This window comes from Lutra lutra, chromosome 7 (assembly GCF_902655055.1).
Source record: "Lutra lutra chromosome 7, mLutLut1.2, whole genome shotgun sequence".
Lineage (NCBI taxonomy): Eukaryota > Metazoa > Chordata > Mammalia > Carnivora > Mustelidae > Lutra > Lutra lutra.
In genome coordinates this window covers 97,189,916-97,203,176 of record NC_062284.1, presented here as the reverse complement: position 1 = coordinate 97,203,176, position 13,261 = coordinate 97,189,916, and positions in this window count along the sequence as shown.

Sequence of the window (13,261 nt, the reverse complement as noted above, 5' to 3'; positions counted from 1 at the left end):
GAACACCTTGAGAGTCTGAGCCATTCTTAGGAAACTAGTGTGTCTATTGAATACTATCCTTGAATATCCTATCTCTAAATAATAGCATTTGACCAAAAAATCCTGATTTCTGCTGGATGTTTACTATATTAAAATCTATATTAATGATTCTAACTTCCCAAATTGTTTATATTTTAATTATCCTATGCACATTGTTAATTCACTAATTCTTTTCTACCTGGTAATGTAATGATTAAACATCCCAACTTTCCAAATGCTTTACATTAAGGAAAGATGGTGAAATGACTAACAAAATATATTTTCTTCAACTTATTCTATCTACACAATTTCAAGCACAAAGTATTATAATTGCTGGGTTCCCTTACTCATTCATTCAAATTACATTTGCCAAATATGTTGTGTCAGCTACTCTGCTAGGTGCTATAGACTGAGTAATGCTAAACAGATTACTTATATACCACAATGCCAATGTGTTCATTTCCAAAAGGAGATACTCATGTCTATTATCCATGGGTGTACTTATTAGTATAAAACTTCTAAGTAAATACCTCAAGGTTTCTTGATGAGCAGAGAATCAAAACAAAGAGAATTAGATTGTCCCGAATGATATTTCATCCTATCTACAGAGAAGTCTGATAAACTACCTGTCTTGCAACAAAGTAGATTTCTCTTGTGAATTAAATATCCATGTCTTCCAAATACATTTTCTCTTTCCTTAGGACTGTGTTAACTAAATACTTAAAATTCTTTCTATCTACTAATGTTTACATCATTATTTCTGAAAATAAGATGACAACATAAGTGAATGAATTCCATTTTACTTTAAGGTGGGTATTCATTTTGATTATTTTTATTGGGTATGGTATCACTCAAGTCTCCAATGACAGCTCTTACCAAGACATTTTAAGGTTTTTCTGAAGATAGTGAAGTTATCTATTTTATAAGGAATTGTGCTCAATTTTTCTTTTATTCTAAGTGTATAATTTTATCTCTAAATCCTGAAGCTAGCTTAATGATTTCTAGTGACTGAGGTTTCTGAAATTTCATCGTGTCTCTTAGATTTTTATTAGAAAGTATACCTTAAAAATAAATATGAAATATAAATGTGTGCTACAACATGCATAAACATCAAAAACATTAAGCTGAGTGAAAAATACATTTCATATTTACATGAAATATCCAGAATAGGTAAACCTATACCAATAGAAAGATTAGTGGTTAGTGTTTGTCAGGGGCTGGGGGAGGCAGATATATTTTGAAACTATCCTAGATAGAGGTGGCAGTTCTACAACATTGTTGATGTAGTAAAAGCTACTGAATTTACACTAAAATAGTTTTTGTTTAGTATATATGAACTTCATCTCAAAAAATGTTCTCAAAGGCATGCTAGAAATTAAAGCAGAATAAACATTACGTAAAAGAACAGTAATGGGATATTACATATGCACACACATCAGACTGTGTTACTCAGTTTTTTTTTTTTTTAAAGATTTTATTTATTTATTTGACAGAGAGAGATCACAAGTAGACGGAGAGGAAGGCAGAGAGAGAGAGAGAGAGGGAAGCAGGCTTCTTGCTGAGCAGAGAGCCCGATGTGGGACTCGATCCCAGGACCCTGAGATCATGACCTGAGCCGAAGGCAGCGGCTTAACCCACTGAGCCATCCAGGCGCCCATGTTACTCAGTTTTAATGTGAAAAAATATATGGTCATGTTATGCTGCTGTGATATAATTGAGCTAATTGACTCAGATGGTCTTTCTACAAGAGAAGGCTTTGCCATGAAGAAGTGGAGATAGAGAACTGTTTGGAGACATGTTCATTTTGAATGGTTATTGATATTTCATGCAAGGGAGTGATCATTAGATCATTAGAAATTCAAGTTAGTGGCCAATATCCATTAAAGAGTCAAGAGCATTTGGTGACAGGGAAATACATTTAACTTGATTAAAAACCCAGAAAGAAAGAAGGGAAAGAACAGTACCCTAAAAATACATACTTTGAAAGGGAGGGATAGAAAGCAATGAAAGAGAAATCAGCAAGATAAGCTGCAAATATAAATTCAGAGAACAGAACTACCTATAAAATTACAATCAGCAATCATTGGATACCTATTTGTCCCAGGCTCCAGAGACACAGCCCGGAACAACTGCATGTTCAATGAGAGCAAGTTATCTAATCAGTCTAGCTCAATGTTGTGTTCCAAGACTGTAACCAAATATCCAGCATACAGTAGTCTCTCTGATGTGATATACTGTTGTAACTGAAGTGTAGGAGGAGAGCAGGTTTCACACAGAAGGGTATTTTAAGAGTCTTTTGAGATACTTATGAGTGATCTTCTTTAATATTACATCAAAACTCATCAAGTGGTAGTTTCCTAAAGATTAGCTGCAGAACTATATACCAATAAACTTTTATTATTTTAATAATATAATGGAATGGAATATTTAAAATCCATTCACTCTATTTATACTTTAAGTAGATATGTATGATTTTTTTTTACCTATGATTTTTTTTTTAAAGATTTTATTTATTTATTTGACAGACAGAGATCGCAAGTAGGCAGAGAGGCAGGCAGAGAGAGAGGAGGAAGCAGGCTCCTTGCTGAGCAGAGAGCCCGATGCAGGACCTGATCCCAGGACCCTGGGGTCATGACCTGAGCCAAAGGCAGAGGCTTTAACCCACTGAGCCACCCAGGTGCCCCACCTATGTATGATTTTTTAAAAATATTATGTTTTGGTAATTTGAGAAATATTTATTATACAGTATAAAAAGTTATCTTCTAATAAATTGGTAATAATAATATTTAAATACTGGGAAGTGGTCAATCCTATTAGTGGAGGATAAAAGTAGCCTAAACTTCTAATTTTTACTTGAAACCTCATATTTTTTCATTGGCAACAAATGTCAGTTGTTTCCCTGAAGTTTAAGACTTGTGTTGTTTCTTTTTGTGAACATATCTGCTAAATACCGAAGTCTGAATAATCTTATTTTTTAAGATTTTATTTATTTGAGAGAGAGAGAGAGAGATCACAAGTAGGCAATGAGGGAGGCAGAGAGATGGGGGAAGCAGGCTCCCTGCTGAGTAGAGAGCCCAATGCGGGGCTCAATCCCAGGACCCTGAGATCATGACCTGAGCCAAAGGCAGAGGCTTAACCCACTGAACCACCCAGGTGCCCATGAATAATCCTATTTTATCAGTTACTCTTTCCAAATAAAAATGGTGTTTCACTTAAAAAAGTGGTAGGCCAACTCACAATCCAAACACTCACCATATCTTTTTCCCCAAACTGTACTTTGTATGCAGAAGTATTCTATGTATATTTGTTCTTATAATTTAGGATGCTTTAAAAATATATAATCAGAAGTTGAGATTTATCAAGAAAAAGGTTGAGATTTGCTATTAATTTTTTTTTTACTGCTTTATCAAAGACAGTCAAACTAGCATTTTATTTGTTAAAGTACAGGACAGTGAAGGATACGGTAAGTTTGGTGTCACTCTGGATACATACTTAAGTACCATCACTTTCACCCACCATTTTCCATCATCACTGCAAATAGCAACACAGTAAAAAAGGCAAAGGTTGTCTTCATATTACTATAAAAATAATTTGATTTTGCAGACCCTTGAAAGTATCTCAGGGATCCCAATTGTCCATTGCCCACAATTTAAGGAGTGCCATGGAAGAGATTGGGAAGAGAATATTGATGGATTTTTTTTTTTTCTTAAAGATCTTTGTCTGCTGAAAATAGAGTGGGGGTGGGAATCCACGACATTGCCAAACTTTCCGAAATAACTGCAGATAATAAAGAAGAGTTGAATAAGGTTAACAAAATCAAATTGGTATACCAAAGCACAAGTTGAGGTTGGAAATCATAAATTAATGAATACTATTTGTATGCAAATTTGGCTTCAAACTCTAAGAAATTTTCCTACTATCTCTTAAGTGTGAAGAAAGTAGTTTGTTCCTTTACTGAATATGGATTCTTGCCTTTCTCGTGCAAAATTAATGACTGTTAGAGCTTTTTAGGTTATGATTGCTGGGAATTGGGCTAATAAATAGATATCAACCTTCAAGCATTTGAAGGTTTTTACAATAAGAGATTTAAAGTATGTAGATTATCAAAGGTAAAGCAGGGGCCCATCATAAGGGAGGGTAAATTGAAGATATTATTTAAAACATTATGAGTGCAGTTTTGTAATTTGATTTTGATAAAATTACTTCTCTCTTTAAATTCACATACCCATGCCACACACTGGACATTTAATTGCTCATAGCTCTATTTGCTGTCTTTGTAGCATGGTAATAAGATATATAAACCCATAAACTGTAAGGATAACATATTTGAGATGTTTGTAAAACATTCAAATATTTAATACTTCATGTGAAATTGCAGTAGATTATTTTGAAAAACTAGTTTATATTCCTCTTTATTCAATATGCTACACAAAAACCATTATTGAACAAAGAATTATTCTAGGATATGTTTGTTGGTGGTGACAAATTTATTGCTATAATGAGAAAATTATAAATTCACATTCAAAAAATATGGAAAAGGTCTGATTACATTTTATACCGTAATTCCACATTCTGCCATTACTATTCAAATAGCTGGAATCAGAAAGCTGCCACATTTGTTTGTTGGACTGTGGAATAGTACATGAATATTCGATTAGTAGATGGCTCCTACTTCAGGTGTGAAATATGCAGTTTTCAATGTTATTAGAAAGGGCGTCATAATCACAGTATCACAAATGGTCTTCCGATTTTTTTCTATAAACCTTATCATTAAACTCTTCATACAAGAGTTTATTGTATGATGTTTTGATGTGCATAAAATAATCTCTAAGGTTAGTATCTAATATTAGTCCAATTCCCAGAAATCATAACCTAAATAGTACCAACAGTCATTATCTTTGTTCAGTAAAGGAACAAACTACTTTCTTCACACTTAAGAGATAGTAGGAACATTTCTTAGAGTTTGAAGCCAAATACAAAATAGTATAGACATTATTTTCTTAATATTTGAGCCAATTATGTTCTACAAATACTATATATAAATTTTTATAATGAAAGGGACACTTATTCAAAACTCCTGGTAAATTATAATCCCATGCCGATTAGTGTTAATAAATGCATTTTTAATCTCCTCAGTAAAGGCAGGAAGATGAGATAAATCAACCAATACCATCTATAAAAATGGTTATACATTTACTAGTTTTAGCTTAAATGAAGTAATCAATATTCTATTAGGTAACATCAAAGTCTATATAACACTAAGTTATATTTTAAAATCATGACAATTTTACTTATATTATTCTCTTCTCACATTTCAACTATGATTATTTGTCCTTTCCTTGATTAAACTCCTATAAATAATAGACTTGTATGGATATATTCTTATGAAACACCGTGGAAAGATACAGACTTTACCAAAATTGTGAATTTTGGGTGGTTTTATTTTTTGTAATGGTTTGATTAACATATGTGTATGCACACATGTGTATTATAATATAAACAAATAACATATATACAGTAATGACATGGTAAGCTTATTCCTTTTTTCTAATTCTTAATTTTTCCTCTTATTTAATTGTATTGTTTAGTAACTCCACACTTATTCTAATACTAGTAATAATGGACATCTTTGCCTTATTGATTGTATATGATTTTTCCTAGAATTTCCTCCATTGTGCATTATGAAGAATTTAGGGTTAAAATAAGTATATATTTTAAGCTAATGAAATACCATGCATTTTTAAAATTTATATATAAAGAATAGATATTTAAGTATGTTCTCTTTTCATCATTTCTAGAGCTGCTTATAGGATTTTTCTTTTTTGATTTCTTAACATGGCGAATTATATTAATAGCTTCACAGATATTAAACTATTTGAACACTTAGTGAACAAATCCCATTTAGGTTATTTTAATATGTTGCTTGATTTGGTTAAAGTTTTAGTTAACGTATATTTGCATCTTGTTCCAAAGTGTCATCCTTGTGTAGGGGCTGTGCTTTTTCCTCTTTGCCCTAGAACAGTCTAAATAGCACTGGAGTTACTGGTTTAATAATTTTGTAGAGTTTGGGCACCTGGGTGGCTCAGTGGGTTAAGCCGCTGCCTTCGGCTCAGGTCATGATCTCAGGGTCCTGGGATCGAGTCCCACGTCGGGCTCTCTGCTCAGCAGGGAGCCTGCTTCCCTTTCTCTCTCTGCCTGCCTCTCTGCCTACTTGTGATCTCTCTCTGTCAAATAAATAAATAAAATCTTTAAAAAAATAATAATTTTGTAGAGTTTACCTGAAAGGCTGATGGAATCTGGGCCTACTATTTCTCTGTGAGTAGCCTTTAAATAATCAAAAACCAAAAAACAAAAAACCTCTTTAAAATCTTCAGTTATTTGCCTGTTCAGATTTTCACTTTTAGTGGCAAGTTTTATTACTTAGCAATGTTTTCTTCTATAAAACACTTGTAAAGTATCAACTGTTACTAACTCATTTGGTCAAAGAGACTTGTATCTTTCTTTTAAACACCTTTTCTATCTCTGCTTATAACTCCCTTACTTTTACTTGATTTTAATTACATTACCGAGTAATTATTTGCTTTTCCAAAAAGCTGCCCCCTACGTTTTTTAATTGGTTCTGTGTTTTCCTAATTCAATATTTTTACTTCCTAGACCATAATTAATTAATTAATTAATTAAAGATTTTACTTATTTGACAGAGAGAGACAGCACACAAGCAAATGGAGGGGCAGGCAGAGGGAGAGCGAGAAGCAGGCTTCCCTCTGACCACAGGTCTGGCCCTATCCCAGGGCCCTGGAATAGTGACCTGAGCCTGAGGCATATGCTTAACCTACTGAGCCACCCCCTCATTCTAAATCTTTGAATTTGCTCTTTAATTCATTTATTTTCATTCTCTTATCATAATTATTTACACTATGAATTTTCCTCTGAGCCCTACTTCAACTATTTCATGTAGGTCCCATCTATGGTTTTTATTTTTAGATATTTTTATACCGAGGGGCGCCTGGGTGGCTCAGTGGGTTAAAGCCTCTGCCTTCAGCTCAGGTCATGATCCCGGGGTCCTAGGATCGAGCCCCACATCGGGCTCTCTGCTCAGCAGGGAGCCTGCTTCCTCCTCTCTCTGACTGTCTCTCTGCCTGCTTGTAATCTCTGTCTGTCAAATAAATAAAATCTTTAGATATTTTTATACCGATTTTAATTTATTCATTCAAGATTTGTGTATTTTCCCAACAGGTTCAGTTCATAAAATTAGCTTCCAGAGAGTGTGGATTTCTGTTGTAGTGGTGATTTTCTCATTTCTTTTTATTTCTATTTTTAGTATATGGTGATTAGAGATATATAGATATAGATACCTATTTACACTCTTTGTACTTTATAAACATTAATGTTGATAAAAAATTTAGGATCAGCAAACTTCTTATATAATGGGCAAGACAGCAATTGCTTTCAAAAGTTAGGGTCCATGCAGTCTCCATCTCAACTATTCAGCTTTGCTATTGGAGCACAAAAGCCAGCCATAGGCAATACATGAAAGAATGAGCATATCTCTGTACCAATAAAACTTTATTTACAAATTCAGGCTGGAGACCAGATTTGGCACTTGAGCATTATAATATATGACTCTATCCTAACATTATATCCTAGTATGAGTCATTTTGGGGATGTTCCATGAACACTTAAAAGGATGATTGTCTATATTCAGGTACAGAATTCAATAGTTATACAAGTTCAAATGACTGAGTTTACTATTCCTTACTTATTATTCTGCATTTTAACAAAGGTATGTCAATTCATTTCTCATTCTGTTTCCTGCCATTTTTATTTTGTGAATGCTGATCCAAAACCTCTGTAAATTAGATTTTCATATTATCTTTCCATTATTCATTATGAAAGCCATTCCTTTACCTCATTTTCCCCTATATCCTTAAAACAATATAATCTTAATTTAAAATAAACCTTGATTTCTCCCTTGACTAGTATTTGAATTTCTTCCTTACTATGTCACTTTGTTATAATTATGTCTTGTTCACACTTTTAGCTAGGTGTTACTTTGTGATCACATCTGAGTCTTAAAATAGGTGACTTTAATCCTGTTTACATTTATAGGCATGGCTGATATATATACTCTCAGTTCCTGTTTTTTTTTTTTTACAAGATTTTTATAAGTATTTCACTACATGGTTTATATTAGTTTTGTGTATATAAATATTCTGAAATATTCTGAAAAATTGGAAAGCTTATATTTTTGTCTAGTGGTTAGTTTTAAAACTATAAATTTTAACTAATACACTCCTGTCTATCATAATAAACATTTTTGCTTTTCTTTTCCTACCAATCTATAATCAATTTTGCTGATCATATAATTTCTTAGTGTTTCCTTTTAACTTTTATATCTCCATTGCTTTCTTTATTGGATTTTAATGAATTCTTCTAACCACTAGCAATAAAAGATGAGGAAATAAGCATACTTTACTACCTCCCTCTTCCTCTAGCATTTTTTTTCTTTCAACTTTGCCATTTATATCATTCTTACATTATTAGGATTTGAAATATAGGTGTTTGTCTTAGGAATGTTAACCTTCATATTTAATTATATTTCAGTACACATTTAAATAGAAATCATGCTCATTGTTATGAGCTGTGGACACAGTTCTCCAATAATGCTTTCTAGGATGACATTTGTAAATATATATATAATTATTTTAAGGACCAAAGAAACTTAAGTCCATGAGTTCTTAAATGTTCATACATATTTGTTTTATGCATTTGTCCTTGAACAATTTTTCAGTTGAATGTACATTTTTCCCCTCAAGATTTTAGAAGCAATATTCAAATCCTTCTAGTATCAAACATTGTGATAGAAGACTACAAAGGGGCGCCTGGGTGGCTCAGTGGGTTAACCCTCTGCCTTCGGCTCAGGTCATGATCTCAGTCAGGGTCCTGGGATCGAGGCCCGCGTCGGGCTCTCTGCTCAGCGGCAAGCCTGCTTCCCTCTCTTCTCTCTCTCTGCCTCTCTGCCTACTTGTGATCTTTGTCAAGTAAAAAAATAAAAAAAAATTAAAAGACTACGAAGAAAACTAATGCCTTTACACTTCTATTTTAAATATATTTTTGTCTGCCCAACAAAGATTTGTGCTTTATGTTTGAAATCTGATAATTTGAATAAAATGTCTCATTGTAAAATATTATGTGTCTGTTTTGCCTAGGACATGTTATGTCCTTTCACTATAGAGAACTGGCTTTTATTTCTGCAATTTTTAAATAAATTTTAATATTTCACTATTCTATTTTTCATGTCTTCAAAGATACCAATTACATATATCCAATCTACTTTGTCTTTAATGTCCATAATTTTCTCTTTAGCTTGAAACTTTATTTTTGCTAATGAGAAAACGTGTTTGTTACTTATTGTGTTTTTTTGCAGTATTATCCTGTGTAATGGGGCTGATTCTAATTTGGCTGCCATGGATATTATAGTTTAGTTTTTCTCTCCTCTCTTCTGACTTCTGTTCATAGGTTGTTTCATTTTCTGTTGTCCTGTTGTAATTTCCCTGAGCTCTTGTGTCTGTCCTGAACTTTGGACTTTCAAATTTTTTGATTTAATAAAAATGTATCATAATGATCATCTCTCTCAATCCTTTTTGAAATTTTATTGATGAGTGTTATTAATAAATGTCTTTGCTTTTTCATTTTCTCATTTCCTTTGTACTACTTTTGTTCTGACTACTCATTTTTTGAATGATGGGAGCTCTTCATGGATCAAAGATTTTTGTTTGCTTTTGTAGTTTCTGTGTTCTGGGGGAAGAATCAGCAAAGGATATGTACCAGCTAACACACTTGAGAGACAGAACAGTTTTTCTATCCAGCTGATCAAAATCAACATTGGAGTATTCACAATGCTCCTGCTTGCCTAACATACAGATGGCTTACTGGGTGGACTTTGTAATCTCTTGCTTATCTTTATCTCTATCACTTCTTTTTTTTTTCCTTTTTTTTTTTTTTTACAGCTTTATAAACATATATTTTTATCCCCAGGGGTACAGGTCTGCAAATCGCCAGGTTTACACACTTCACAACACTCACCATAGCACATACCCTCCCCAATATCCATAACCCCACCCCCTCTCCCAACCCCCTCCCCCCATCAACCCTCAGTTTGTTTTGTGAGATTAAGAGTCACTTATGGTTTGTCTCCCTCCCAATCCCATCTTGTTTCATTTACTCTTCTCCTACCCCCTCAACCCCCCATGTTGCATCTCCTCTCCCTCATATCAGGGAGATCATATGATAGTTGTCTTTCTCCGATTGACTTATTTCGCTAAGCATGATACCCTCTAGGTCCATCCACATCGTCGCAAATGGCAAGATTTCATTTCTTTTGATGGCTGCATAGTATTCCATTGTGTATATATACCACATCTTCTTTATCCATTTGTCTGTAGATGGACATCTAGGTTCTTTCCATAGTTTGGCTATTGTAGACATTGCTGCTATAAACATTCGGGTGCATGTGCCCCTTCGGAACAAATAATCCTAAAATTTATATGGAACCAGAAAAGACCTCGAATAGCCAAAGGAATATTGAAAAAGAAAGCCAAAGTTGGTGGCATCACAATTCCGGACTTCAAGCTCTATTACAAAGCTGTCATCATCAAGACAGCATGGTACTGCACAAAAACAGATACATAGATCAATGGAACAGAATAGAGAGCCCAGAAATGGACCCTCAACTCTATGGTCAACTCATCTTCGACAAAGCAGGAAAGAATGTCCAATGGAACAAAGACAGCCTCTTCAATAAATGGTGTTGGGAAAATTGGACAGCCACATGCAGAAAAATGAAACTGGATCATTTCCTTACACCACACACGAAAATAGACTCAAAATGGATGAAGGATCTCAATGTGAGAAAGGAATCCATCAAAATCCTCGAGGAGAACACAGGCAGCAACCTCTTCGACGTCAGCCGCAGCAACATCTTCCTAGGAACATCACCAAAGGCAAGGGAAGCAAGGGCAAAAATGAACTTTTGGGATTTTATCAAGATCAAAAGCTTTTGCACAGCAAAGGAAACAGTGAACAAAACCAAAAGACAACTGACAGAATGGGAGAAGATATTTGCAAATGACATATCAGATAAAGGGCTAGTGTCCAAAATCTATAAAGAACTTAGCAAACTCAACACCCAAAGAACAAATAATCCAATCAAGAAATGGGCAGAGGACATGAACAGACATTTCTGCAAAGAAGACATCCAGATGGCCAACAGACACATGAAAAAGTGCTCCATATCACTCGGCATCAGGGAAATACAAATCAAAACCACCATGAGATATCACCTCACACCAGTCAGAATGGCTAAAATTAACAAGTCAGGAAATGACAGATGCTGGCGAGGATGCGGAGAAAGGGGAACCCTCCTACACTGTTGGTGGGAATGCAAGCTGGTGCAACCACTCTGGAAAACAGCATGGAGGTTCCTCAAAATGTTGAAAATAGAACTACCCTATGACCCTGCAATTGCACTGCTGGGTATTTACCCTAAAGATCTATCACTTCTTTTTGAAACTAAAGTGGGTCCAAGGAAGTTCCCACCATAAGTCTACACAGCCCCTTCCAAATACAACAAATAAACTATCATTGGTTTTGTACTCTAATGTGTTCTATTAATTTTAGAGAAGTGGGTTCTGAAAGTTCTTTTTTAAGATTTTATTTATTTACTTCAGAGAAAGAGCAAGAGTACATGTTGGGGGAGGGACAGAAGAAGAGGGAGAAAGAATCTTAAGTAGATTCCTCACTGAACATGGAGCCCTATGCAAGGCTGGATCCCATGACTGTGGATCATGACCTGAGCTGAAAGAGTCAGACACTCAGGCGCCCCCTGAAAGTTCTTAATAAAGTCCGTATGCAGGGCTATTAAAATGTTTGTGCAAATTTTGAGGTGCACAATTCTAGATGGCACCATAGGTATTGAATTTCTTAGCAATCCCAAGCATGCCTGAAACCCTAGGTCTCCTTTCTGTATATCGTTTCACATCCTTGTTTGACATTTACTGGTTTTGGTTGAGGATATCAGGTATCTTCTGGTTTTTCAAAGATGGATTTTACAATTTCTTTCTTCTCATGTTGCTTTTGGGTGACCTGAATTATAACAAATACAGTTTAGCAAACCCAGCGATTTCAGTCTTAATTTCTTCCATTCACTTACCTTCCCAACCTAGAAGAATTAATTCTCTTCTATGCCTTTAGTCTTCCTTCAAAACTACTCAGGTCCTCTTTTAGTAAATGGCACAGTATCGTTATTTAAACTAAAATGCTAGGAGTTCTCCCATGATTACTTCTTGAGGCACATCTTTGCCCAACACTCCATGAATCTTCCCATTTCACCTCTATCTCTGCTGCCACTATCTTGTCCTATCCACAGTCATCTCCTGTCCAGGTAGCAATAATAAGCCTGTTCCAGATCTCACTTTTGCCCATTCTACTTTTTATACCTGTTCTTCCCACTATAATGGACAATAGCCAGAGATGGCTATGGAACATATGAAACCGCTTATCTGCATAAACTCACATATAATTTTGAATACTTGGTATAAAAATATGAAATGTTTTATTTAGTAACTCTATATGGCTAAAGTTACTAAAAGTGATCTTTTAGAGTATGTATGAAATCCTATATTAACAATTTCCCTGTTTATATTTTAAAATATATATTTAATCATTTTTTAATTGTTTTTTTATTTTTAATTTACTTATAATCATATTTTAAAACTTATTTTCAGAATAAGAGTATTCATTGTTTTTTGCAACACACCCAGTGCTCCATGCAATCCGTGCCCTAATACCCACCACCTGGTTCCCCAACCTCCCACCCCACCACCTCTTCAAACCCTTCAGATTGTTTTTCAGAGTCCATAGTCTCTCATTGTTCACCTCCCCTTCCAATTCCCCCCAACTCCCTTCTCCTAACTCCCCATGTCCTCCATGCTATTTGTTATGCTCCACAAATAAGTGAAACCATATGATAATTGACTCTCTCTGCTTGACATATTTCACTCAGCATAAGCTCTTCCAGTCCCATCCATGTTGCTACAATAGTTGGGTATTCATCCTTTCTGATGGAGGCATAATATTCCATAGTGTATATGGACCACATCTTCCTTATCCATTCGTCCGTTGAAGGGCATCTTGGTTCTTTCCACAGTTTGGCAACCATGGCCATTGCTGCTATAAACATTGG